At 38.2% G+C, this 27960-nt stretch overlaps 1 long non-coding RNA gene across 3 annotated transcripts in view; it reads right to left on the reverse strand.

Moving 5' to 3' along the window:
* The window catches only part of LOC142831158 (uncharacterized), a 41917-nt gene extending 20293 nt beyond the window's left edge, over positions 1–21624 (reverse strand). For all 3 annotated transcript variants that reach the window (XR_012906827.1, XR_012906829.1, XR_012906828.1), the window contains exons 1-4: positions 21500–21624; positions 20201–20324; positions 18566–18707; positions 17187–17328 (exon numbers count right to left, since the gene is read on the reverse strand). This is a non-coding gene — a long non-coding RNA (uncharacterized LOC142831158). The remainder of the gene's footprint in view (positions 1–17186; positions 17329–18565; positions 18708–20200; positions 20325–21499) is intronic.
* Between the last annotated feature and the right edge of the window lie 6336 nt (positions 21625–27960).

Consider the following 27960-nt stretch of genomic DNA (forward strand, 5'->3'; position numbering starts at 1 on the left):
TACCAAATGAGGACCCTGGCCATTGTTGTTTCCTTAAATTGGTGTTACTAGCCTTAAATTGTGAAGTTACCTTGTGTTAAACATAGAGAAGTTCAGGTATTAAAAAACTAACATTTTTAGCTCACAATGAGTATACCTTTTGTTAGTTCTATTCACCTATTAATTAGCTATGACAATCTACTTGGGTATCTTCCCTCTGAGTTGGGTTTTTGTAAAGAAAATAGTGGTGTTAGTAATAAAAATAAGCTAAAAGAAAATAAAAAATATCTCAACCAGAAAACAACTATATAAATACCTAAATAATCTATTGCATTTATCACTACCACTCTCTACCACTATTGAGTGAGTGCTATTCAGTAGTGTCTGCTATTCAGTCATCAGTTTCCTCTAACCATAAACTCAGACTTATTTGTTTTCTCCTCCTATTTAACCCATAGGGAAAATATCAACAGAAACACTCCGGGGGGCGGGAGGGTAGCTGTGTTAGTCTGTAACTTTAAAAACAATGAGCAGTCCTGTGGCACCTTAGAGACTAACCAAAATACAGAGGATCGGGAGTTTTGGAGGGGGGGGGTGTAAATCCTACTTCACATAAGCTTTCATGGGATGGAGCCCACTTTCTCAGATGCATGAAAATGGCCAAAACTTACGGTCAAATAAATGTGTTGGTCTTTAAGGTGCCATAGGACTTCTTGATATGTTTGCTGACTGAAAGAGGGAGGGAACTGCGCATTGGATGATATTGCTCTGCTTTGATGATGGGCACGGCCAGCCTGAGCCATTTGTGCGCCCTGGGCCCTGGGAGCGTGGCGGCTCCGCCCCCGGGTGTGCAGCGCCCTCAGCCCCCCTGGGCACCCAGCGCATGTGTGGCTCTGCCTCCGGGCGCATGCGTGGCCCCGCCTTCAGGCACCCGGCGCATGTATGGCGCCACCCTGGGTGCGTGAAGCATGCACGGTGCCGCCACCCCCCCCAGTCCAGCAGCCCCGTGCAGCGCGCCCTACAATGGGGCTCCCCGGGCGGTAGCCCAGTTGGCCCATACCTTGGTGTTGATGATGGGAAAGCCTCAGGTTTACATTCAGAGCATGACATATTCTCACCTATCATAACTACAGAAAAAAACTTCATCTCTAGAAATTGTAAAGAAAAATGGAATAAAATGCTATATTTACAGCACATATACTCATATTTTGAATCTCCAGCCTGAATAAAATTAGATGCCCTCAGTTGAGCTCTATTCCCATTGACTTTCCTAAATGTTATTCTTTTTAAAGATACACACACACACACAAACTCATTTGTAACCATTATTTGCTTATTTTCTGCTGAAGGTCTGCTAAATTCAGCAATTCTCTCCTCACTTTTTGTGACTGGGTCACAGAAAAAGCAAGTCAGTAACAGCTCAGGAATTACAAATTCATGCATTTCTTAACATGTGCCATGTCATGGACTGGGGATGCTACTTACTCACTGCCCTTAATGAACAATCACCAAAGGGTCACTGGCTTTGCTGCCTACAGGATGAATTGACCCAAGAAACAGTGTTACTTGAACTCATGCAAACTTTTACCCCAGATAAGTATCTAGTCTCCTACCACTTCATAGCAATGGGAAATAGCAAAATGGCAGTACTGTATTACCCATACATGCAAAACCTGAAATACTTCATTTACACAGCAATCTCACCATATACACAAAAGAAAAAGCTGTCTTTCCCAAGATCACACAGGTCAAGCTGGAAATAAATCTGAGCATCCTGAACCCAACTTCCACTGCTCCATAAACCAAATACTAGTAAGCATTGAATTGTGAATAAAAATAAATGTACAATATGCATTTCATCTTTATGAACACAGTTCTCAGCTTTGATTTCAGACTATGGCATTTACTGTTATTTTAACATATTTATATCAACAGTAATATTTAAAAGATGCATATCAAGGGAAAACAGTCCCCTTGGTAAGAAATGATCATCTGAAAAATACAATTTTGCTAAAAGATCCAGAGGATTATTGAAATTCTATTCCCACTACAAAGCACATTTTTATGACCAAAAAGACAATTATGACCTCTATCATCAGAGCCCTTCCCATCAATTTTCCCAAACCAAGCATTAAATATTATATTGTCTTAGGCTCATTCAAAACATTCTTATGCTGCTAGGTGGCAGCTACTTCTTATCCACAAGGGCAAGAGGTTCATGACCTGTACTCCCTTCCAGTAGATATTTCTCCATGCAAATAATGGGAGACCATACTTTAAAAGTTCAGTTAAGCTCCTTTGGTTCATCTCAAACTCATTATAATGCAAGCCTATACACTGAGACTGACAATGGTCCCTGTCCTTTATTTCTTTAATTAGTACTGTCATTTTTAATACATTGAAAAAAGGGATGTTGTGTCTTATCCTGAAATTTTCAATGTGTCTATTTTACAAAGTAAAAAATAAATAAATCCTCAGTACAACTATCAACTAAAGACAGGATCTTTTCTGTGGGTCATTAATTTAATTCCATTTTTGGATATAGGACACAAAATTTCTTTAAACAAAAATGTCAGATTGTTAAATGTCTTAGCTATAGAGTGTCCTGGTAATTCAATCCCTTGGATTTGCTTGGATGTCCTAAAGTGTTTTGAGTGCAAACACTGGAAGGAAACTGCAGCACCGGTCAGTCCTCTCTTAAATCTTCTTATGGATTTCATTTGCTGTGTGGCCTGAGAGAGGTCAAAAGGTTTTGGCATAGAAGTGGAATTCTAGAAATAATCACCTTATAGACCCACTAAATCAATCATAATTAATGCACTTGCCTAGTTCTGTCAGAGGATTGCTGCTAGAGGGCAAAATAAAGAGGCCCTTTCTAATACAATTTGAAAAGAGATCAAATCTGTCATTTCATCTAATAATTGAGCCAAATGAGAAAAGAGAAGGGTCAAAGTTCATCCTGTGACCTTATGTAAACCCAATAATACATAATTCATTTTCATTTTATGGAATTTATAAGATGCTGTAAACTGTCAGAGTACAGACACATCTGCTTTAGCTTCCACCAAACTCTCTCCTGTTTACCAAGCAACTCACACAGAGCTGCCAAAACTTTTATGTGGTATATTCTGGAAGAATAATCCAAAAGCCTTCAATGGGGACTGGTATTTAATTCTTTCTTCCAAGCGTGTGAAGTTAATAACTGAATAAATCACTCGCAGTTCTTTCTAAATGAGAGCAAACCTGTAATTTTTTGATTGAAATTTACAAATACAGTTAAACATGTTTTCATGCAAAATGGCTTTTCTTTTATTATTATTATTATTATTAAGAATATTATTATTGAAACTAGATTTTTTTATAATACATATGCATCCTGAGCATGCAGTACTTTCATTCCACCCCCTTTGCCCAGTCATTAGGTTGCAGCAGATAATTTACAGGCACTAGATATTGCCATTGTTAACTATTTAAAGCAAATGGTGTAAGGGAATGCTTAGAAGTTACCTCAAATTGTCTTTTTAGGTGGAAAACATTAAATTCTACCTGAAGTAAATACCAAGTTATTTCTAACCCATTTTATTACAGTATATTCACACCATGGTGTATTTAGCTTCTTTCGGGGTCACATTCTCCTCTCAGTTAATTTATTTAGGGTTCCATAATCAGTTCCATTATGTCCAGATGTTACATGAATGCCAGGGACCTATTCCTCACTATTTACCCCAGGTATTATCATTGTGCATTACACCTTGTGGAACATTCTGTGAATCCATGGCTTTGTATTTTCCTTAGACATTTTTGGCAAGCAGTTCTTAGAAATTATTTTTTATATTGCATTTTATACTGTTTGTAAAGAGCTCAAGACTGGATATAGCACTAATGGAAGTCAAAAGAAATAAACAGTAAACAACAAAGAAATAGATTAATATGTGGTTACATTGTAGAATGTATTTTCCACTATTTATACTGCTGAGTGGAAATTGGACAGAAAATCTAGCACTGTCTGCTCAGTTTAGAGTTTGTGGACACAATAAAGGGATCACACACAGCCCCAAAATCCAACCACTTTGTACTGCCTGGATGGTATAAGGCTTCCAGAAGGATGCCTTAAATCATGCCAGAGGCTTTGTAGGCCTCTGGCCAATCCAGAACAGAGAAGTAAAAATTTGGCTTCCAGCTATCTTTATTCCATGTTCTCAGCTACACCAAACTGAAGACTGAGCCTTTTGCTTATACCAATTCCCAGTTTCACAAAGTTATCCTTAGTTCAACAATAAAGGCAAGAGACACAATAAAATTCACCATTAAGACGGACTGAGATATACTGTAAGGTATCCCGACTGTAATTACAGATATAATATGTGAGAGAGTTACTGAGAATAGCAAAAACACTAATGTGTATGTCCATAGCAAATTTCAAAGTGCTTTACCAGCATTAACTAACCTTTCCTTACAACACTCCTCTGAGATAGATGAGTGTCATTTCCCCCTTTTTATGGATTGGGAAATGGAGGCAAAGAGACAAGTTAAGTCCAGGCCAAACCATAGCCTGTTAAAGTATATTGAAATAGCAAAGAACAACCCTCATGCCAATGATTCAGGCTGGCGGGGTCAGAAGGTCCAGAGATCAGGCTCCAGCTATGGAAGACACACAGCAATGAAATAGCCCCAAAGCCTGATCCCCCTGAACCTGGGTTGACTGGCATGAGTCAGATGGGTCTTTTTCTTTGGTATGCAGGCATAACCTTACAGTCAGAATTAGAACCCAGAACTTCTGAGTTCCTGCCTTCCCCCTTGTAGTTTTTACTAGACACAGAAGATACATCTTTGCACACGCATGCAAGCACACACACACTTACTTAAAATTGCCTTTTGATCTTGTTTGTGAACTATAAATATCTAATAAAAATGCAATGTGTATGTCAGTCTCTCAGGGTTCACGTTAAGCTTTTTCTATTTACCCTTTTGGAGTCTGTAGTGACAACAATCCTTGAATTCATCATATTGTTTAAGGATGACCCCTGGCCTTAAGGTCATAGCATCCCCTGAGGTCATCTGCCCATCTGATTAACACATTCCATAATTTTGGAGGTGGCCAATCTAGTGGTCTATTCCATTAATCACAACAAGGGCACCAGAAGCAGTATGAAGAAAACACTGAGGTTATCAAATCCCTGCAGGAGATTAGGAAGTTAGATAAGCATTTGAAGTTTAACAAACAAAACGTACATGAACAAACCAAAAAGCATTCATGGCCTGTAACCTGACACAGGCAAAGCAGCATGAGAAAAACAAACACATCAGCATAATCTTCCTCCCCCTCATCTCACTCTGACTAGAATTTCATAAAGCTCTGATAGTTGTTCTTGAAGATAATATACCTGTCTGGTCTTGAGAAGACAGTTTTAAATATTTTCCCTTTTGACTTATATCAATCAAATTGCCTGTATAATACATCATTGAGTAAGAGATGTCTACATAGCAAACTAATGTTCATCCAAGTAAATTCAGGTGACTACTGCTGTACCTGTAATGGCAGTAGACCCCACTCATCTGCATGCAGAACGGAACCCGGGGCTTCTTGAGCTTAGAACATGAGCCTCAAGCCAGAGGACTGTTAGCTAAGGCTGTAGAACAGACTCATCATTATCTCTGTAAGTGGTCTCAGCACCACTAGATGGGACAGTACAGCACACCCAGAAGGTATGAGGGTTACACATCCTCCAGTTTGCGAAGAATAAATGATGGTGAAGCTGGGCAGGAAAGAGAAAGGGTAGACAGTCCCTACATCTTCAATCTTTACAGCTGAATGCTTACTTAAAGATAAGGGCCATCACATGATCAGAAAGGAGCTTTATTCTCGTGCCCATAATTTTACAAGCACAATCAAGAATTTGTGTGGGCAAACTGCATTTACAGCTATGGGCCACACAGAAGCTCAAAATGAAGACATTTTTCCTTCTCAGTTCATTCTCATTTCAGTTGACTGTGTGTGGAAAGCTGGAGACACAGAGTCTGCTTTAATACACATTTGAAAACTTGGCCTTAAATATTTAATTGTAATTTACAAATAGGTTTATGATCTGGCACATGCTGGCTATGAAGAGGAAGATGCCATTGTGGATTCATGAAGTAGACAAATGATCCCATGACACTAATAAAGCCTCAGGATCAGAGCAATCCTTAGGATTTATCCCTGTCACTGAACCATTTGTGCCTTTGTTATATTTTTTCCCTGCTTCCCTCTTGCTCCCAAAAGAAAGTAACGTTAATATACTACATTTGAAAAGTTGCAATTTACTTCTCCACTAGTGCCTGGCCAGTAGGGAAGCAGTAAAGAATAGTAGGGAGAAACCAAACTTTTCTGTCTGCCTGCTTGCAGGATGGACAATCCAAGGATGCAAAGGTAAAACTCAGCACTAGAAACAAACTCAAAATCCAAGCAGGCTGAGACAAGGTCTAAAGGTCCCTCACTTCCCCATCAGGACAGATAGAAAAATCAAGGGCTAAATCTAGCTCTACATAATTGGCTATGGTCATTACAACGCATAGGATCAGATACTCAGTGAAAACCTGAAAACAGTGAAACAAGAAAAATACATGGATTACTTAAAACAAACAAACAAGGATTACTAATTACTCTTCTACTTCCTTTTGTGCTGCTTTCTAAAGCTTCACTTGCTATTATGAAGTTTTATCTTTAGAAAAAAGACTCTGAAAGAGATAAAGCATTTTTATACTTTTATAAAAAATTCCTAATGTGGAGACTGACTGCATGAAATATAGAATAATGATGATTTATTTAAGCATTGGTCATGTTTCAAGGTATAAAATCAATTAGACCAAAGAATTTATAGTTGTACATATGTTTCAGAGAATGACATTATTACGGCCATAATAAACTAAATATACAGATAAGTACCTGTTCAAAACATTAACAATTTAACCACTTCCTCTGTTTAATTTCTATGCTCATATTTCCTTTGCTTTGGAGTACAGATTTTGCTGAGGTATATGTTCAAACCTGTCTATTAGGAGGAGAAAACCTCCTTAAATCCATGCCAAATTACCAAATAATGGTAAAGCATAAAACAAATGTTATGCTTAGAAACCAAAGATACTGCTTTCTTACAATGCTCCATATTATTATTTCAGTTACTGTATATAACAAGCTCCATTACCAACATGTCAGTCACCACCCTAACTAAAGATGACAAACTAATTACACAAAATTATTAGACATCAGTACGTCAATGTATGAAGGTGATCAGAGGTTGATGGGTGAGACTGAAAAGGATATCTTATGGTATGAATAAAGAAAAGGGAAATAAATCTATCTTCAGGCTTTCTATGTAAAAAATTAGGGAAACTATTCAAAATTAAAGTAGGTTAGTTAAAGTGCATTAAACCCTCATGTGGACCCTCTTATTGTGAATAAAAGTGATCTTCATATTTTTTCTTAATTCACTTTCAAGATGTCCACACACAATGACAATGGAGTTTAACTAATCCACTTTAAATTCACAGCATGAGTTAATTTGGATGAATTTTTCCTGAGTGAAAATGTAGACAAGTGTTTGGGAGGGTGGATTTTGGAAAGCGGGAATACTAGTTGCACCCACTGACCTAGCAAGTATCATATTTATTCTGCAGTTAGGGTGACTAAGGTGACATTATCTTTAACATGCTTATCTTGATGTCAACAGACTTTAAGCACAAGCTAATGTGCTTTGCTGATCCAGGTTCCCAGTTTAACTACTGGTACATGTATACATATTTCTAAGCACAAGTGAGTACAAAGCACAGTGTTGTGAGTGAAATTTCAGCATATGGTTTTGGGAAATGCGTGGCTGTAATGCATTTTGAAGTGACTTTTCTTGGCTTAGGTTGTGTCCACAGGACAAGCACAGTATTTGGACTGTGAATTATAGGTTAGTAAGAGTGTGGGGAAGAAGTAATGCCCACTGAAGAAAGGCTGTGATATCTCAGCCACTTTATTTGCTCCTATTCTTTTGCTCTTCTTTACACAGAGTGTCAAAAATCATAAAGGAAGTAGAGAAAACAAGTGCCTCTCTAAATACAGGTGAAAGCCTATTGTAAAAAGAAAATTTAAGTGATCCAAAGCCTGACATGGACACTGTTGAGTACTACAGACATCTCCCCCTTCTAATCCATCTCCCTTTCCTGAGTGCAGACCACTACTCAGAACCATCTGGCTACTCACTGGCCCCTTAACAAAAATCAGACACATGCTATTTGCTATATTAGCAGCACGTTGCTTGATCTATTTAAATGGGTTGAGTCCCTTAGAAAAGTATTATTTTCTGGATGACTCCTCCAAGATCCAAACTCAAGATGAGGAGTACATTCATAAAAATAATTTATTAAAACAATACCTATAAATTTATGCTCAATGAATAGCTTCTGCAACAAGTTGACTTGACTTTACAGCTTAAGAATGGATGCTCCAGAGTCCACTTGTGTTTGTAGGTGTGACGAGATGGAGCCACTATACAGTCAGAGAATTGAGGCACAGAGAAAGACTAATACCGAGATTTTTAAAGGTATTTAGGTATTGCTTCACTCTGTTCTGCCAGGCCTAGAAACCAGTTTCATTTGTGACATTGGTACCAGGGAGTAGAGCTGGGCAAAGCTTTTTCTTAATCTTTCTGTAGTATCACTTCTAGGTAATCATCACAGGTAAATTACCCAAACCGTAATTTCTTCCTTGGGCAAAAAAGCCATCAACCTACAAATGTGGATTCTCACTTCCTATTCTCTCTAATATGGTGAGTATTCTTAATTTTGAATGGAGGGATTTCCCTAGTCAAAGGAAAGGCAGTTCAAATAGATGACTTGCATCAACAGTTGTCAGGATGATTGCTATGAAACTTTAAGACGATTGGCACTTGATCTATCTGCACTATATTGATGCTCTCATTTAACAAAGCACATGGAGAATTATGATTATGTTACTGATCTATGGACACAAATTAAAAAAATATTAATTTATAGAACATTGGCTTGTTTTTCTCAGTTACTAATCATGAGTTTAATTTTTAATGGAAAAGCATTGCTAGCACAATTAACACTCACTTTACATGTGCATCCATAGACCCAATTAATTAAATTTTATTGATGCCGAGTTGCTCTTTAAAATGCTTTCCAAATGCCTTCAAATTGATTTTAAATGGTTGATAGTGGAAGTCAGTTTGTAGTTTTCTTGGGTTATAGCCAAAACTAACCCCACGGCACTTAAAACAAGCCTTATATACTGTAGGCATTCCATGATAACCATATTATATTTTTGCATGGCAAAAGACACCGCTGTGACAATGTTACAATGTGGTTAAAACAAAGTTATATAGAAGGAGCTGTTACAAATTAGGACCTTTTTAGTAAATGACAGCATTTTAGGTACCATGTTATTTATTGAAGGACAGAAATTGTTATTCATGTTCAACATTGTGATCAGTGGGAGCGGAACTAGTGCAAATAAAATATGCATCTGATAGACCTAGCAACAGTTAAGACTCTTACAGATCCCAGTTTCCTTTGCAAATGCTTCTTAGTCTGTATAATTGAGACATCAAGATACTGATCCTGTGTTTACTGAAGACAACTAAAATCGTCAGTGGCTTTTGGTCATATGCTACATGACTAGCCCAAGGTCACAGATGAAATCTGTGTTAAGTCTAGTGCATTAGTCACAAGATCATAATTCCTGGCTTCTTCTATATTCCAGTTTCATGAATTTGCTCTCTGGACGCTACGTCAGTTTTATATTTTAAGATCATTCCCGCTGCTACCTTCTTCATAGATGCCTGGATGGTGAAAAGTGTCTATTTTATTTTTGAGGTCTATGTTTGGGGAAGGGGGAGAAGATGTGTCTTTATGCCATCTATCACTATGTTTGTAAATCCTTCTCTTCCAGCTCAGTGGGAGATTGATTTTCAAGACATCTCTTATCCTCTGATTAAGCACCTGCTTAGTCTGATTCTTGCCTTGATGTCTCTCATCTAGATATCTAACATGAGAAAATTGAGATGTGAACAAATATTATATAGCAAGCTAAGAAGTATATATAATGTACGTTTTATCCAGAAGAAAAAAGTTCTGTTACATTGATATATTCAGTAATATGAAAAATAATGCTTATCTAATGAGAGTAGTGTAAGTATGCCAGATGAAGTTGTAACAAATCTTCCAGAAAAGAAGCAGTGTTGTAATATCAGCCATAGCAGATTGGCTAATTGGTCCATCTTTTCAAAAGTTGTCAGTACTTGAAGGTTCAGAGCAAGAGAGAAGAAAGCAAAAACGAACATTTTGTACATAGCTTGTTAAGGGGAGTGATGAATGAAAGAGGGTGAGGCTAGGGAAGATTGGTTCTTGAAACTATGGGTCTAGACAGTACTGCGTCCTGCCATGAGGGCAAGGGACTGGACTCGATGACCTCTTGAAGTCCTTTCCAGTTCTTGTGTTCTATGATTCTATAACCCATTTCAAGTGTGAGCTGATCACATAATCAAGGAAAACTGATTCTTTGTAAAATATTATTTGGTTCTGACAAAAATTAAAGGTTTCCTGTTTCTGGTCAAAGCAAGAATACGGGAAGAGTAGAATTTCCTGCAAATATACTGGTATTTGGGATCTAATAAGAATCTAGTAGCATGGGGAGCAGCAAAAGTGAAACATGTTCAGGATTTACATCACAATCTTCAGCATTTCTGAATAACAAATTTAGGTTGTTTTGAAAAATTAAATCCAAACTCAAAATCTTTTTGCGATGCGACAATGACTGTAGTGTTAAGAGTGTATTCAAATGTTCATACTTCATGATAATCTCATAGCCCATCAGCGTAAGGAAAGATTTTCCCATCTTGCACATGCAGAATTGCACAATGGATAGATGCAGGGGAGAGCATATGGTGTGTTCACCTTCCTCTGAAGAATCAAAAGTAACCTGGTCAGAGGGAGGATGCTGGACCAGATTATACCAATGGTCTCCTCTAGCATAGCAGGATGTATGTTCCCTGTCATCTGGCGACACATCACCAGACAGCCTCCATTAATGCTATATCCTGCTCTTATCAGTCAAGTTGAATAACCGCCTTAAAATCAATTTGTGGTCTCAATAAAAACATGAACAGTTGATAAGATTTTGGTCAGGCTGGAGACAGCCCAGAACTTTTATTCTGTCACCTAAGTAAAAGGCGATGTCTTTGGTAGAATTCCCCCCCCTACCTGTTTTGATACTTTCAGAGGTAGAGGCCTGGAGCTAGGCCACTCATTCCTAAGTGACTCTTTATAGGAGCAGCTAGTAGGTTCATTGAACCCCCACTCCAAATAGGATTTTCTAGCCATTTAGACCAGAAAGACTCGGATCATTGCCAGTGTTCCCTGTAAGCTCAGCACTTGGGCAGCCACCCAGGAGAGATTCAGATGCCACCCAGCTGGTTAGCAGAGCGGCCACAACACCGACAGCCAGTAGCACGTGTTTCTACTGGTGGTGCACATCCACACGTGGCAGTTCACAGAACAAAGTTTATTCTGCATGTGGGTGGAAAAAAATTAGAAGGCACATTGGTCACTGCTTCTTTGTTTCAGAAATCCTGATAGCAGTCTGTGACTTTAGATGCTCCTCGCCATATTAATATAACTAGGAAAATGTGAACATTTCCTGAATCAGTGCTAGCTTTGGTCCTGCATAGCCCACTTCTTCCTGAGACTTAGTTCAAAAATTGAAAGATTCCCAAATGATGTCAATGATCATGGCTTATTTTAAAACACTTTCAGTGGCATCTGGGCATCTATCTCTTCTAGGCGCTTTGAAAAAATCCCAGTCATAGAGGGCTGAACACTCTTGCCTTTAATCAGCAAGCCCCCTATGGATCTGAATGGATATTTGACTGCATAAACACTGTGGGATTTGGAGAAGCTTGTGGAATAGCGAGGAACTGCCTGGCTGTTGTCAGCCTGTGTAAAACACTTAATGTTATTTAAACCTGGTTTTCTAGCACTTAATTCCACCCCAACGCCCAAATCATAAGAGCTCATAAGATGATTTTGTGAAGTGTTTTAACATTTAACACTGCATTGTAAATAACATTCTATGCAGCGTGTTCAATAGGAATTAAAATGTTACTGCTTCTACATTTTATTGTTTACAAATTTGCTTTTAAATGGAGATTTATAGGATGTTTCAGCTCCACGCTGACAGAGCTATATTAATGTCCTCACAGGGGTGTGTGAGTTAAAGCAATCTCTCACTAGACTGAGACAATATCAGTAACTGCCATTCAAGGGCTGTTCCTTTACCCCTTCCCTCGCCATTCCAATTTTAAATACATTTTCCCCTTCAGAGTGGGATGTAAAGCCTTTTTAAAAGACTTATTTTTCATCCTGCAACGATGGCAGAGATATACTACACAGTGGGCTATCTGCTTACCCTGAATGTTGTTTGTGATCATTTTTGTTGACCTGTAATAATGGAGCGTAAGGACATTCTTTCATCTTAATGCATGGGACTTGAGTTAGAAGAGCAGATCTAGATTCTCATTTTGTCATCTCCAGGGATGGCAAGTAGATTATTTCTTGGCACAGAGCCAGCTCTCTTGCAAAGTGAAAAGCGTTAGGAGATGCTTGTCTGAGTTTATGAAAATGTCCCCTTTATTTTAAATTCATCTTGCCTAATGCTTTCTGGAGCCCTTCATCCACCTTCAGCTTCTTTAAATAGAATAAATAAAATCAGAAAGGGAGCACCATGTAGTTGTGTCAGATAGTATATTTTCTATCCGTGTTCCCTGTAAGCTGTGCATATGGGTGGCCACGCGGGAAAGATTCAGGTGCCACCCAGCTGACTGGCAAAGCACTCATTGCTGCCAACAAGTGTTATACTGATGGTGCACATCCACACATACCTCCATGCACATCACAACATTTATTCCGCACATGGATGGAAAAAATTAGAAGGAACACTGTTTCTAACCTAACAATGTATAAAGTTATAATATCAGGATGTTGTCACTTACTGAGCAGCAACTTTTCATTCTTGGTGATGAAAATTTGTATTTGGACATCTGTACACCTTTTATCCATTGGCTGTTTGTATTTATTTTTAAGTCATCAGTTTAGTGTTTATCAAGTCCATGAAGACAAAATAACATTAACAACAACAGCTGAAATGTAGTGCTGTTTGAGTTGTCACCCACAACTCCCTCAAACCTGGCCTTGGGTGTGAGGTGTGTCATTTGAGGGAGCTAGGAGCACTGAAAGGCACATGGCTTTTATAGTACATGTATGTGCTTTATTAATGCGAACCTGGAAGTGACTTTTACAAAGACATGATATGAACTCAGATTATCAAAACTAATCCAGTGTGCAAGCTCTGTGCTATTAAATGAACACAAGATATAATAACAAGCAACTTGACATAATTAATTACCAGAAAATGGAAAAGGTTTAGTCGTTTTTATATATAGTGATATATTTGGCATAATGCTGGTTGGCACATCCTAAACTAGTACATAGAAAAGTAGTAGTAGTACAGTACACAGTAACAGAATACACTTAACTGATATAATGACGGCTTCACTGAGATGACGCCCATGTAAATGATCAGTTAATAAATAGCAGTGACCTATAACCAAGACAAAATTAGCACATACTTTGCTTAATGGGCATTCATTTTCTCTAAAAATGTCTCTCTCACTTGGATCAGCAATTTAACCTTCCAGATTTCTTGTATGTAGGGAGTGTAGGTACCAGAGCTGGTGATTCAGAGGTTTGCTGACAGACTAAAATTTGGATAGGACAGCATGACTCTAGTTATTTGTTCTCAAGCAGCATGTCTGAAAAATTCAGTTATCTGTTCATGCTAAGTGGCCAAAAGGAACTGTCTTCTTTTACTTGCTCATTTTATTTTGTAACATACACATACTTTTAACTGGATCCATTTGAAAGGCACAGCTTCAATCTTTGCAAGGCAAGCAATATAACTTGTTGTGCCCATCCTTCTCCATACAAATCAATTTAGCAAGTGGCACCATTTCAAAAAAGAAATGTTTTAGTTTAGGCACAAGTAATTGGCCTAGATGTAAATGGATCATATTATTAAGAAGTCAAAATTTCTGGGCTCAGAATCAAGGCAGCTCCAATGTAATATTTCTATATATCTAATGACTATTACAGAAGACTTTAGATATGTCAGTGTAACCAATTGCAAGAAACACATAAATAACAACGAAACAATGTAAAACTAAACTATGACTTAGTTTATTAACACTTGACTTAATGTTAGTCCAGCATTGCAAAATAATGGAGAATTAATTCAGATAGCTTAAATATCAACCGGAACTTCTCTCAAAAATATAGAACAAAACCAAATTTTCTTCTGATCTATATATCAAATCCATCCCATAACCAAAATATTTGAGACACTTAGCGTAATGTCCCTCATAGATTCTAGTTGAATATTCATAACACTTCTACCATAGTCCATTGGAAATTCTCTCTCCTGCCCCACCCAGGATATTCATATTCTAGGGCAAGCTCCCTCATGAGTTTGAATCTAAAACATTTAATAGTTGCTATGGTAACAAGGTACCAAGGAAGATTATGGTATTGAACAGAGGTACTTAGCCCATGTATCAGGGCAATAAAAGGTCCTTTTGGTAACTAGTTTCTGAGATTATGAAATCTCCCATGAAAAATCTTTTTTTTTAGCAAAATTCCCAAACATATAATCCAAAGCCATTGAAAAACATTGTCATTTATCTAGCAGTAGTTTAATTCATTTGCTACATCTAGTTCTACTTTTCACAGTCCTTTGGATCCTGCATTCTTAAAGTTTGCATGATACCTGCTTAAGATGTGATCTGAACTCTAACATCAGCATGAGAGAATGCAAAAGTAGAGAACATATAGACAGTACAATTCTGTGTCTGCGCTTCCTCCCCCATTCATGCTGAGTAGTAGCTTATTCTGGAAGAAGTTCTACAGAAATCAAAGGAACTACTTCTAGAGTAAGGAAACATTTCAAGTTAGCAAAGGTGGTCTAATTGGGCCTAAACTTAATTAATTAATTAAATTTATTAGTTTGGTATTAGATGATTAGCAATCTCCCAAACATCAGAAGACACAGTGTTAACAAAATTAAAGTTCTTTACAGGCTCTCCCTATATACCATTAAAAACTATGTTCTAGGGTCACCCTTGTGGCATAAAACTCAGTTTTTTTCTTAAAAGCATTTGTCCTCCTCCTTCCCCTAGCCCCCTCAAATTGTAGGCCAGAGGGGCAAGCAGTTGTTAAACCAAAACATCCCTATAGGTTTAGAATGAAAGTAAAAAAATCAAAACCTTCCACACTGCAGAGCACTGTTATGTCCTCCCCACTCACCACCACCACCCCGTGCAGACTGATTTCATAAAAATGTCAGCTATTAAGTTAACATTATTTAAAGGGCTTTAGGTTGTAGTTACTGAATGCAACCTAAGCTACATCCATAAAGGTCTGACATTGATCCCTGGTTGTATAAAACATGATACAGAGAGGCACTAAATAAATAATCTGTATACTGCTTCCAAAGCATCTCTATTTATCACTGCAGTAATGATAAGGATCTGATTTAAAGTGAACCCTGGTGAGGGTCAAATCCTAGCACAAGCTGTAATATGATCTGCAAGAGAGTGCTGATAACCTGAAACAATATGAAGAATCCCTGTCAGATAAATAAAATAAACTGGTTGTCCATTAAACAGCTGAAAACAGGCTAGCAAAACCGAACACAGACAAAACAATTTCTTTTCAAGAAGTACAAACATGCTCCACCTGAAATGCAAGCCTCTGCCTAAAGCTAAGCAAATAATGTTGCTGAGAATAGCAGGAAATGTTCTTTATAAAAAAAATGTCTACAGCCACTGAGAGAGTTTAGATGCATCCCTCAGAGAGCTTAAGAATTTCTATTAGTTTGTAAATATTTAAATCGACTTTTTTAGATATTAGTCATCAACTAATATGAACCTCATCACTGTGAGTTCTAAATATAAATCACTTATCTTTGGTCCTCAAAGGAAGGAAAATAATCATTACTGCAACAACACAGCATGGATGGAACTGCTTACTGACTCATGAAGCCTGGTTCTCATTCCTGTGTGCTAGCTGATGCAGGGGTTCTATGGAAAAATTAGAATGTAAACACATAATTCAAGTCTTTATCAGAATGCATATGCACAAGTAGGTGGAAATGGTACTGCAGGGGCACCTTTGAATTAGACATTTCCACATTTGAGCACTTGACTTTGCAATCTTAATGCTTTTTTAATATTCTAATACAGTTTACATCTGTGAATACTAAGAGTGAAAAGAAAAAAGAAAGGATAGGCTTAGGAGATACTACTCAGGAATTCCTAGCACCCAGCTGCATGATCAGTCCAATAAATCACATTATGTTGACTCACATATGGAACCCCACAATGACATTTTGATATTTTTCAGTTGGCCTGTGAATGGCTTCAGTGTTTTTTTTAATCATTTGTATTATAATAATGCCTAAATCAGAGCCCTATTGTGCTGGATGCCGTACAAACACAAAGTAAAGGATGGTCTCTGCCACAAAGAACTTATAGTCTAAAACAATGAGGCTGGCTAAGATTGAGCAGGAAACTGAGGCACAGATCAAATTGTCGTGTAAGCGTACAACCTTGAATAAAAAACATAAGAACGGCCACATTGGGTCAGACCAAATGACCATCTAGCAGTGACAGTGGCCAGAGGGAATGGACAGAAGAGATAATCATCAAGTAATCCATCTCCTGTCGTCCATTCCCAGCTTCTGACAGAGGCGAGGGACACCATCCCTGCCCATACTAGCTAATAGCCATTGATGGACTGATCCTCCATGAATTTATCTAACTCATTTTTTAACCCTGTTGTCGTCTTGACCTTCACTACAACCTGGCAAGGAGCTCCATAGGTGGACTGTGCATTGTTTGAAAAAATACTTCCTTTTTCAGTTTTTTAAACCTGCTACCTATTGATTTCGTTTTGTGACTCCTCCTTTTTGTAATGCATGATCCTCTTCTGAATCTCTGATGAAAACCATGTAGCAAAAAAAAATTTTTTTAATGCTTCTAGGTAAATATTCAGGAGTAGATGGTCACTCTTAAATTAAAAAACAAACAAACAAGCAAACCCCCACAACTTACAGTTGATCCTGTAGTGGGAAGGTGTTATTGCAGTGGTTCTTCAACCTGTGGTCAGCAGACCCCTGGTGGTTCACGTCGGTATTGCAGGGGGTCCATGGGCCCAATCCTTACTTTTCTTTTCTTTTTTTTCCTGTCACAGGGTCTGTGAAATTTTAATATATTGAAAAGGGGGTCTGTAAGCTCAAAAAGGTTGGGAACCACTGTGTTATTGTCATTGACTGTGGAGATTATTGAGGCTCTACGGATATCTTTCTCTGCTAGATTGAAAAGCTCATTACCAAATATTTGTTTCTCACGTAGGTACGTGTAGGATGTGTCTACATAGCATTTTGAGTGAGCCTCTGAGCCTGAATCAACCCCTGAGCCTTAATCAACAGACTTGGGCTTGCAGGGCTCATGCTCGTTGACTAAAAATGCTTTACAGAAAGCACCTTGAAGCTTCAGCTCGGGATGGAGCTCAAACACTCAAGCCTGCCCTGCTTCCTAGGCTTCAGAGCCCAAATCTGAGCTCCATGCAGCTACATAACTATTTTCAGAGAGCTAGTGTGAACCCTGCTAGCCTGACTCTGTTACCTGCTCTAGAAGGATTGCTCTAGAAAAGCTGTGTAGAGAGACCCACAGACCAATCAAAGCACTTTTTAACCTTTTATTTGTTAAACCATATTGTGCTCCATAAGTTTATAGCATCCACAGGAACCTCATAAACAGCTGATTATCTACCACAATCATCAAATATTTTTCAGTCACTGCCATATATGTCCTAGATTTATATAGTTATACTGAATCAGATTGAAAAGTATACTGTTTGCTTGCACCTAGCTTACCAAGTGTTCTGTATTGCGCCGTATCACTAACCAGTTCTCTTCATTATTTACTATTTCCACAGTTTTTGTGTCATCTGCAAACTTTGTCAGTGATGATTTTATATTTTCTTCCAGGACATTAATAAAACATTAAACAGCATAGGAACAAGAACCAATCCTGTGGGACCCCAATAGAAAGGACTGCTTGATGGCGATTTCTTCTTTATAATAATGTTTTGAGACCTGTTAGCCAGCTTTTAATCAATTGAATGTGTAGCATCTTAATTTTATGCTTTTCTAGTTCTTTAAGCAAAATGTCATGTGGCACCAAGTTCAATGCCGTAGAGAATTCTAGGGATCTTATATCAATACTATTAGCCTTATCAATCAAACTTGTAATCTCCTAAAAATCAAGTTGGTTTAACAGGATCTATTTTCCATAAATGCTTGTTCATTACTATTAATTATATAACCTTCCTTTAATTCTTTATTTATCAAATCTCATAAAACTGTTCCCTTATCTTTCCTGAGATTGCTACTAGACTGACAGTTCTACAATTGGTTCATAATGCTTACCCTTTTCAAAATTCAATATCAGGTCTCTTCTAACTATCTGGAACTTCTCTAGTTTTCCAAGATTCACTGAAAATCAACATTAACCGTCTAGAATGCTCCTTGGCCAGCTCTTTTAAGACTCTTGGATTCAAATTATCCAGACCTATTGATGTAAAAATGTTTAATTTTAAATGTTATTTAACATCCTTCCTAAATCCGTATGAAATAGAAAGAGCATTATTATTATCATTATATGATTAATAATTCATTTTTTTTCCAAATGTACAACAGAAATATCTGTTGAATAGATCTGTCTTTTCTGCATTATTAATGACAATTCTACCATATCCATCTAGTAATGGACCGATACCTTCACCAATATTCTTTTTGATCCTAAAGTAATGAAACTTATTGTCCTTAATTCTGCGGGCCATCCTCTTGCGTCCCCTTGCTTCCCTTAAAAATGTTCTGAAATCCCTAGCTTCTTATTTATATTAATCAGTAACATCACCTTTCCTTCAATTTGTATATATTATTTTATAATTTTATAGCTCCCTCCGTTTCCTCTCTAAACCAGAGACATTCACATTTTTCTGAATGAATTCTTCCTTTGTTTTTATATCATTCATAACTGTTTTCAGCTTTGTAAAAAAATTGGACTTTTTAAAACACACATTATATATGTATTATTGGCTGGGACTTTATTCTATTTTCACATTAAAGATCAACAGTACCTAAACAAATAAATAAAGATCAACAGTACCTAAACAACCATTATTTTTTAGTTCATCAGTTCCTCTTTATCTATCAAGACTAAGTCTAATATAGATTTCCCCCTTGGTGACTACAATGGCTTTGAGTCAGGAAATTGTTAGCTATATTATAGGTTCATGCTTAAGGAGTGTCTCATCCTGTTTCCTAGTGTGATTTGGTGGTCCATAGCAGACATCAACTAGTTCTTCATCTTGTGCATTATCTATTAAAACATTGATCCAAAAACATTCATGTTTATACTGAGTTGTCAGTGTCTTGGGAACAGGTAAAGCCATTTTTGAGATGTAGTGCCTCTCCTTTTATCCATGTAATCTTTCCTAAATAGACTATAACCATTAATTTTAATATTCCAGTCATGTGACGTATCCTACCAAGTTTCAGTAATACAAACTAGATCAAATTTGTTCCTGAATGAGCAGCTCCATGTTCCTCTTCTTTGTTATTAAGGCCCCCAGCATGGTTAAACAGGCAATTAAAGAATTGGTTCTCTTCATGTTCTTTGGTTCTGTGACAAATTTTGTTCTCAACCCTTTGGTTATATGCTCAATGAGATTTGTACTAATTAGTTACATGAGTCACACATAGGTGTTCCTCGATTTAGGTAAGTAACCAACATAGTACAATTTTCATGTTTCAGTTATGGCAAAATGGTGTACATTTAAAAAATTACCTTTGGCATATGTTTGAGTACTCCAGCTTTAAATCCACATTTCAATAGTGTTTGCATTAGTAAACTTAGACTATATCTACACTACCACATATGTTGGCATCATTTTTGTCTCTCAGGGGTATGAATAAGCCATCCGCCAAGCAACTACCCAAGCACTGGCATGGACAGCACTATGTGGGCAGGAGAGCTTCTTCCACCGACAGACCTCTCACCTCTCACTGGGGGCTGGATTAGTTAAATCAATGTTACTTCTCTTCCATTGGTGGAGAGCAGCTCTACTAGAGAGCATACATCAGTGCAGTTGTGCCTCTGTAAGCTCTCCAATACAGCCATACCCTAAAACATTAGCAGAAAAAAAGGCACAAACATAGTAATTTAAATTTGAGAGCAAATATTGATTCAACCATTTCCTCCCCCTCTCCCTGCACACACTATTTGCTTAGCTTAATGCAACCGTAAGTCTAGTTAGCAGAAAGAGAAGGAAATCAGAGAGTTAAAGAAGAAGGAACATAGATGGAGGATTTCTAGAAGAAAGTGAGAGGAAGCAAGTAATGAAGGAAGGATTAGGAAAACAAAAAGGTGTGGGAGGTGAAGGCCATTAAGAGGTTAAAGCAGCATCAGTGATAAGTCAATTAGAACAGGTTTAGACAGCAGGCAAAGTATAATATGAAATGTGTTCTTGTTATAAGAATAAGAAGAAAGGATTAAGGTCAGTGAATGCTGGAAAAATAGGATAAATTATATAGGAGCCAGTTTTGCACATTGCAAGTGCACCAATGCAATTGTATGCCAGGTTTCCACGTGCAGAACAGCACATGTGAGCATATAGAAGTGTATGCTGGGAATTTACACAGTGAGCAACTATGTCAGCATTCTCACATGACTGACAATCATCATAACAAATATATAGCCACACAATACTCCATTCTCATAAAAACTTCCCTGATCGAAGAGGATCTGTAATAAAGTATCAGAACTTTTCTGTTTACTCACCCAGTAGGCAGATATCAAATCCTTACAGGAGGTGCAATTTGTGGCTCCTATGAAGAGCCATGTCTGAGGAAATGATTTGGGTTGGGTTTCAAGCTGCATTAATATTATTTACCTGGTTGACAAATCCTAACTCAGAAAGGAGAGAGTATGACCTTAAAGAACATCTGTTGTAGGGGATCTCTTAACTCCTCCAACTGTGTCCCTACCTGCTAAATTTCTTTAGAGAGAAGATGTTCTGGCAGATTTTGGAGGTAAGGAAAAATGAAATTCAGGCCCAAGAGGTCTTCATAAAGAACCTCATGTACTTATTTTATAGAGCTGGAGGCAACATTTTTCAAACTGTGTTTTTTTAACCAAAAAAAATCCACTTTTCAAAGCAAAATTTTTTTGCCAAGAATCAGTGATGGTATAAGTTTTTTGTAATTTTGTCATCATTTAAAAAAACCCCTAACCACTTTTCCCAAAATCTTGCCAGAAGCTTAGAATGGCTGTGAGGTGATGGATCATTCAATAATTACCTGATTATGTTCATTTCCTGTGAAGCATCTGGCACTGGGGACAGACAGGATACCGACGACTGGTCTGACACAGCATGACCATTTTTACATTCTTAAAATGGTTTTCCAAAAACAAAAGGCACCGTTTTGTTAAAACAAAAGGAAAAATTATTGTAATAAATATTGTGAAAAATTAAGGGTCCATTTCAATGTTCTCTGTAATCTTTTCCATCCATATGCAGAATAATTTTTTATATGTGCCAAGCAATGTGTAAATGTGGACCACCAGTGGAAACAAAAAACCTAGCTGTGATTATCTGCTATTCATCTGGACGGCATTTGAATCTCTCCTGAGTGGCCATACAAGTGCAAAGCTTCCAGGGAACACTGGTCTATTCTGAATCTTGCAGAATTTAAAACACATTTTCTGAAAAAAAAAATTAACTAGTTTTTTGACTAACTATATTATATCCATATTTCCATTGAAATACTCTATTTAAGGCTTTTTAGGACACATTTTGAGTAGTACTTTTGTCTCCAAATGTTCCCTTTGACTATTTTAAACCAAGCAAAACTATAATAAATATTAGCTGTGCAAAATACAAATGCCCAGAGCAGCACTTCTATAACCACCATAAGCCAAGGCTTCATTGACCTTCATCTCTTTTTCCTGCCTATTTCTCTCCCTCACTCCTGAAGGTCACTTTTAATTAGCCTCATCTCTGCCCTCACTCTCAATTTTTCCCAAATAAAATCATGTTAACAAGAAGATGATTACCCATCCATTTGCTGAACCTAATGTTTCATTTTCTTAAGATCCATTGGAGCTTTCTGTACTGAACTTTCAAATTTCTCTGAGGTTCACTTAAAGTTTCATGTCTTGCTGTGAAAAGAGAGATTCTAGCAAGCAAATTACACAAAGGCACTATGTTTGCACTTATAAATTACACAAGGGCACTAGTCTCATGCTTGACACTGAGTCCAACAGTTCTCTGTAGATTTATTCTAATTTCTGACATGCCTTGTTACTACTGCTGGTTAGGAAAGTATTTTTGCACTTCACCTTTTTTTCAACAAAATAATTTTTTTTCATTTTCATAAAAGAAAAACCATGAAAATTTGTTTAGTTGAAAAGTCATTTTCCATCAAAAATGTTCTGATGCAAAACTTTTGTGCAACCGTGACTGCAGAAAATATTTGGTAACACCTAGTAGAAAAAGAACCTCAGATTCACTATGATATCTGGGATACCATGCACTTACTTTTCACTTTCATTTATGCAAGCACGGCTGCAGAGTGGAAAAGAGCTGTAAACAAATCATGCAAAGATCATGTATATGAATATGTATTCCAGCAAGTGTTTGTGCAGTTATCTGGAAAGCTCTTCGTGGCTTAGGAAGCATCCAGTCAGAGAGCAAACACAGTACCATGGGTCCATTTTGATACCATGAATGGGTGCCTTATTCCAAGAACAGTTTTAATGATTTCGAAACACTACTCCTGGAACAAGGTACAATTCATCCTCAGAACTTCTATCAAAACCTGGTACTAGTATCTGCTAAGAGTGTTCCATAGATAGACAGACAGATAGATAATGGTGCAGGGTGGACACTGAATTAGGGACATTGAATACTCAACAATAGCCACGGCAAACAGTTCCCAGACAATTCATTAGGCAAGAAATATTAGCATGAACCATAATTCTGGAAAATGAACAAACCTTTAAACCTTTGTCTGTAGTCATGTAATTCATAAAGAGTACATCTACACAGCAACATTATTTCAAAATAACTAGTGTTATTTCGAAATAACTTAGTCCGCATCTACAAAGCTGGCAGTTATTTTGAAATAATGTTGAAATACTGTCAAGCTGGAGGACTTCTTACTCTGACTCCTGTAATCCTCATTGTATGAGGAGTAAAGGAAGTTGGAGGAGGAGTGCTCTATTTCAAAATAAGTGCTGTGTAGATGCTCCCAATTTCAGAATAAACTATTTTGAAATAAGCTACGCAATTGACATAGCTCAATTTGCATAGCTTATTTCAAGTTAAGCCCTGCTGTGTAGATGCACCTAAACAGAATAAATAGATAAACTGACAGAACACATTGTTTGCTGTGAATACTTCCCCCCAGTCTATTCTCTGCAGACTGTGGCAACAAACCACGGCCCTTGCACCAGAGTATGCGCAGCTAAACTACTCTAGGAGTGAACAAGAGGTGTCTGTCTCCGAATACTTCCCCAATTAACCATAAAGGTGACTAGTATTTAACCATAAAGGTAACTAGTTCTACTTATCAGCACTGTAGCATGAAATTTAAACTACTCACCAGAGTAAACTCTGCATCTCTCTTTAAAGGAGGATAATATTTTAAATGTGTGGGGTTTTTGTGTGTTTCCATGGTGGAAAGTATATTAACTATAAATATTAAATATAAATAATATTTAAATAATACTGAATAATTTTGTTAATGCAGAAAAGGAAGATTTGTTATCCTCACAACTCCAATTCCAAACTCATGTTTACCAAAGTGCTATTTAGAATTTCTATGCTGACAAAGACTCCGTGTGTTCATATTGCCACACTGCAAAAGTAAGTCAGTTGTGGATTAACTTCCTTATGGCCATTTAATTAATTTAACAAACATAGGTAAGATAAAGATGCTTACGTGGTATTGAAAAAAGCACACACTAAGACCTGACCACCTTCTGCATGTTTCCTGCACTGCTTTCTGTTGGTACTTCCTGTGAGAGGAGTTAAAAGGCATAGAGGATAGACAGGGTCCTTCCCTGTCCTCCCCCGCCCCTTGTAATACACTATATTAAATACATATCATAGGCCCAGAATTATTACTTTTTCATTACAATATCAAAAGGCTCTTCCTTTCACAGTTGAAAAATGACACACTGGTTGAGGTTTTAATAAAATGTTTTCAAACTTAACTGCCAAGGTTTCCCTTCCATTCCCACTTTTAATCCATTTTTAATCTCTTATAGAGGACACCTTTCAAAAGCTGAAATCTGCTTTCTATACATCCTACTGAAATACAAGCATTAAAGGAATATTTTACTGCCTCTCTGCTCTTTGTGGAGACCTGACTGTCTGGCTTAAAGTTTTAATCTTTGAGTGGCTACATTTGTGTTTCTTTGGCTGCCCTGTGTTACATGCTGAGATAATGTTGATTTGTAGGAAATTACTAGCCTATTTAAAATTCAACATTTTTTAAATTAGGAGAGCAAATGTAAGCTGTGGTCAGTTTCCTAGTTTTTTACAGCTGAGTTTATTATTCACCAGTCTCTCTTACTGCCTACCTCCTGTGCAAGTGTTCAAGATCCTATTCAAATTGCAAGAGCTATCTTCCTCATCAGAGAATGATACAGACTCAAAGGAGGACAAGTGTTGTTTATTGGCAATTACCATGAAAGTCCTTCCTGTAATTAACCCCAGCTTCATGGACACTACTATTTGCACATCAGCTCTCTCATAAACAGGGGCTCCATTTCTATTATTGTTGGGGAAGATGAGTCACTGGAGAAGAATGTTTATCTCAAGTCAGTTTTTAACTAGCTTTTGTCTGCATGAGATATTAGTCATTGGTACCTACACGATTACAAGAAAGTCAGGATTTGGGATTTTTTTTCCCCCTCTCCCTTTCTCTCCTCCCCCTTTTCATGCATTCAGGATGCATCAGTAACAGCGTCAAAGCTGAGAGACTTATAAAATTCTCTTTTCAGTTAAACATACGCTTTGCCTGTATGATCATTGAATCATAACCAAGAAGAATTCCAGCTTCTGCTTGGCTAACAGGAGGTCTAAAACACTGAATAACTAAAGGCTTGGTCTGTGGGCCATAAAGAGACAATGGCAAAGGATTCGTTTTGACGTTTTTCAAGCATTCAAAGAGAGCGGAGCTACAAGTCACTGCAGTGATGCCAGCCTCATCTGGTGTTTTCTGCAAAATGAAACTCCTGCCTACAAAGAAAAATGAATATAAAAAGGCCTACTTCAAAGTAGTTGGATAGTTTTTTCTTCAATTAGAAACTCTTTATTTAGAACTGAAAAGTTTCAATACTAGGAAATAGCACTAAATAAGAAATCACACTGAACAGGGACTTATCTGTTTAATCATCCAAGGCTGCAATTCCTAGTGCCTCTCTCCTGCAAGGAGATACATGTAGGTGAGAACCCACTGCCCATGCAGGGTCTCATGGACTTCAGTGGGGGTCCATGCAGGAGCTTCACTCTGCCTAATTTTATTACAGGGTCAGGGCGCTTGGCTCTGATTCAGCAAAGCACTTAAGCACACACTTAAATGCTTTTCAGAATAGGGATGAAATTACTCGTGTGCTTTGCTGAATTCAGGCCTTAATGAAGACTTATCAGCTACTGAGTACAAAGCTCTGCATGTCTCCTGCAGCATAACTGCACATCCCATACAATACAGGCAGTCCCCGGGTTACGTACAAGATAGGGACTGTAGGTTTGTTCTTAAGTTGAATCTGAATGTAAGTAGGAACTGGCGTCCAGATTGAGCCGCTGCTGAAACTGATCAGTTTCAACAGCGGCTGAATCTGGACGCCAGTTCTGACTTACATACAGATTCAACTTAAGAACCCCCGGCATCCCCAAGTTAGCTGCTGCTGAAACTGATCAGCGGCTGATTCCAGGAAGCCCGGGGCAGGGGCTTCCTGTAGTCAGCCACTGGTCAGTTTCAGCAGCGGCTGACTTGGGGACGCCTGGGGCAGAGCAGCTGGGGTGCTGCTGGGTTGGTCCAGTAGCGCCGCCGCTCCTTGGTGATACTGGACCAACCCAGCAGAACCCAAGCTGCTCTGCCCCAGGCATCCTAATTCAGCCGCTGCTGAATCTGACCAGCAGTGGCTGAATCAGGACGCCTGGGGCAGAACAGCTGGGGTGCTGCCCGGTTGGTCCAGTAGCGCCCAGAGCGGCGCTACGGGACCAACTGGCAGCGCCCCAGATGCTGTACCACAGATGTCCGGAGCAAAGCCACGGAGCCCGGGGGCAGCGGGACAGCCCAGACGCGCCGTGGCTGTCCTGCTGCCCGCGTGCTCCGCGGCTTTGCTCTGCTTTGCCCCCCCGTCCCCCTGGTCTGCAGACCAGGGGGATGAGGGGGGGGGGCAAAGCAGAGCCAAGCCGCAGAGGACGCGGCCAGCTGACAGCTGTCAGCTGACCACGCGCTCCGCGGCTTGGCTCTGCTTTGCCCCCCCCTCCTCCCCCTGGTCTGCAGACTAGGGGAAAAGGGGTCAAAGCAGAGCCAAGCCGCGGAGCACCCGGCCAGCTGACAGCCCAGACGCATCTAGGTGTTCTTCACTTAAAATTTATATGAAGGGATTTTTCATTTGCCTGCTTTTCACTACCTTTTTTCAGATGTAGCCTCACAGTTACTAACTGTGAATTAAAATTCATGCCACACTAAATGTTTTGAATAGCTTCATTTGATTCTCCCAAGCATTGATTCCAGGCAGCTAAATACAATTCTGAAGAAGTTTGTATAAACTATGAGGCTACACACAGGAATATTCCTTTGGTTTTGATGCAATTTTAATACATATTGGTCATTTTACTGTTATTTTTTAATTGCGGGAGATGGAAGAAAACAATAGCACAAAGAGGGTTGGCTTCTCTATATGCAGAAGGCTATTTTAAATGCTTACTTTATAGTGAGAATCTATTTTACCAAAATCCTTGTTCTTAAAGGCTAAACCCCACATTTGACCAAAACTAAGATTCACTTATGCTGCTGACAAGATTTTTCCAGCACACTCAGTTAACTCTAACCAACTGCAGACATAAATTGTGTAAAAGCTTTACTTCCCCCTGACTCTGGTAGGAATGGCAATTGAAATCTGGACTTTTGCCACATCAGTTGTGCAATTCAGATCCCAGTATTTATAGAAGCAAGATGGTCAGTGCACCAGCATACTAATGCATTCATCCACCAGACAGGCCAATGTTAGCATTTTATAATTAAAGAAAAAATACATATTGGCAATAGTTAAGGGCAACATGCTGCCTATAGCATCTCCTCTGAGTTTAATGTCTACTTAAAATATAGTTTGTAACCCATTTTTAAAGATTTTAGCTGATTTAGCCCTAGTTTTGTTTTTAGTTTTCTCAAGCAATCTACTAAAATAAAGGCAAATGTGTCTATTATGCTGCTTTATTTCCATTCTTGCTGTTTCGCACATAGGGATACTTCTCCATGGGTATCAAATGCTATTTTTCCCCTCTAAATTAAAATCTCTCTGATTAGTATGAAAAAAGAAAAAGAAAATTAACTGCTTTGTTTCAGGAAAACTAGCTTAAAATGTTATCCAGACATTTAAAGTATTTCACGAGTTGAAAACATATGATGCTCCATCAAATATGTGGTTATTTTATTGACACTTTTTATCTTAGGCACTTTCCGAGGGGCATAAGCTTTCCAAAAAGGGGCAGAAGTATTTATTTTTTTTAAAAAATCTC

Source organism: Pelodiscus sinensis, chromosome 12, assembly GCF_049634645.1.
Source record: "Pelodiscus sinensis isolate JC-2024 chromosome 12, ASM4963464v1, whole genome shotgun sequence".
In the NCBI taxonomy this organism is placed as follows: domain Eukaryota; kingdom Metazoa; phylum Chordata; order Testudines; family Trionychidae; genus Pelodiscus; species Pelodiscus sinensis.